Below are 2,500 nucleotides of genomic sequence, written 5' to 3'. Positions count from 1 at the left end.
CACACACACACACACACACACGAACGCACGCGCACACACACACACACACACACACACACACACACACACACACACACACACACATACACATACACATACACACACACACACACACACACACACACACACACACACACACACACGAACGCACGCGCACACACACACACACACACACACACACACACACACACACACACACAGGAGAACTAGGTCCGCAGGAGACGCAGAGGGAGGGGCTCTGTGATGTCATCGGCAAGGGTGGTTTAGATGCAGGGAAAAGACAATCCAGAACACACACACACCCTCACAGGAGAGGTGCACTGCTTCCATGCAGCTCACACACACACACACACTCACACACACACACACACACACATTTAACAGTAACGCACACACATGCAATTCCCATAGCTGTGCTCATCTTTGTTACCAAGTGCATCCACACCTGAGGCTGATCCTGTGAATTGGTGTGTGTGTGTTTGTGTAGAAGTGTGTGTGTGTGTGTGTGTGTGTGTTTGTGTGTATGAGAGAGATGTAGTGAGTGAGGTGTAGTGTGTGAGTGGTTAATGAGTGTTTTTTGTTTGTGTGTGTGAGCTAGAGAACTACATTTGTTGTTTGTGTGTGTGTGTGTGTGTGTGTGTGATACAGTTGTGTGGTTTAGAGTTGTTTTTACAATTGGTTTGTTGGACCATTTGACTACACGGCTAACAGGTAGATTAGCGTAGATTAAGTAACAGGTAGATTAGCGTAGATTAAGAAACAGGTAGATTAGCGTAGATTAAGTAACAGATAGATTAGCGTAGATGAAGTAACAGGTAGGACAGTGTGACTACACAGACTGGGGTGAAAGAACTGGTGATAGACAGATAGGCAAGAGGGATGCACTTTTATAACCGTGGTCGCCATGTTTGTTTGTTTTCCCACATATGATAAACTTTAAATTTCACGTCTAAAGACTCGCCCCTGACACAGCTGCTCCACACAAATGCACCTTCACCAGAGTTCAAAGGTCAGAGGCCAGAGTTCAGAGTAAATGTGAAGTTCAGAGTTCAGAGTAAATGTGAAGTTCTGAGTTTGACACCAAATTCAGACGACATCATGGATCAGTATTAGGGCTACAGTTAACTATCGGTGGGATCTGGTGTTGTTGCTTCACTTACTGTACTGCATATGAAAAGCATCTGTACTCTCTGTTGCACTACAATACACCAAATACATGTTAGCATAGAGCTATCATGAAACATAGCATAGAGCTATCGTGAAACATAGCATAGAGCACATAGCATAAAGCTATCATGAAACATAGCATAGAGCTATCATGAAACATAGCATAGAGCTATCATGAAACATAGCATAGAGCACATAGCATAAAGCTATCATTAGACATAGCATAGAGCTATCATGAAACATAGGGTAGAGCCATCATGAGACATAGCATAGAGCTATCATTAACATAGCATAGAGCTGTCATTAACATAGCATAGAGCTATCATGAAACATAGCATAGAGCTATCATGAAACATAGCAAAGAGCTATCATGAAACATAGCATAGAGATATCATGAAACATAGCATAGAGCTATCATGGAACATAGCATAGAGCTATCATGAAACATAGGGTAGAGCTGTCATGAAACATAGCATAGAGCTATCATGAAACATAGCATAGAGCTATCATGAAACATAGCATAGAGCTATCATTAAATATAGCATAGAGCTGTCATGAAACATAGCATAGAGCTATCATTAAATATAGCATAGAGCGGTCATGAAAAACATTGCATCAATTTATTTGTTTAGTGTTGCGGTTACATAAGGCATTTTTCAATGCTAGCTAATGCATTTTTCAAAATTGTCTGTGTTTATTTTAGGTTATCTTGGTGGTGGTGTGTGTGTGTGAGTATTGGTGAGTGTGAGATGGCTGGTCATCTGTTAGGGTGTTACACACACTCCGTTAGGACAGATGGCAGAAGGTCACAGATGAGATCAGGAACCAGGAACCAAACATCGGGGGAGGCAGGGTAGGGGGGACAAATAACAGAGGAACACACAGAAAGGGTAAAGAAGAGACACATGCGAATCTGGGTTCTTGTTTTTATTTTAAAATAAGACCTTTATTTTCATTCTTTTTTAATAGCATTTTTTGCTTCCCAGAACATTAAGACCTGCCCATCTCCCACGTCTTGCTTTGTTTTATTTACCTCACACCGCTGTAACTTCCTCCTTGATAATTAAATAAAATATTTGAATAGAGTTACTCTTATATCTGACAGTTGTTCTAAATTACCAGCCGTACAACATAAAACTAGTCTCATGAAGAATGAGTGTGGGGCAAACCTAGCTTCATGAGGGGTGAGAATGGGGCAACAAACCAAATGAAACAGCATTAGGAAAGCAGCAGAGGTGTGTGTGTGCGCGTGCATGTGTGTGTGTGTGTGTGTGTGTGTGTTGTTTGTGTGTGTGTGCGCGTGCATGTGTGTGTGTGTGTGTGTGTGTGTGTG

The sequence above is a fragment of the Sprattus sprattus genome (assembly GCF_963457725.1).
Source record: "Sprattus sprattus genome assembly, chromosome: 10".
Classification (NCBI taxonomy): Eukaryota; Metazoa; Chordata; class Actinopteri; order Clupeiformes; family Clupeidae; genus Sprattus; species Sprattus sprattus.
This window is presented reverse-complemented; position numbering follows the sequence as displayed.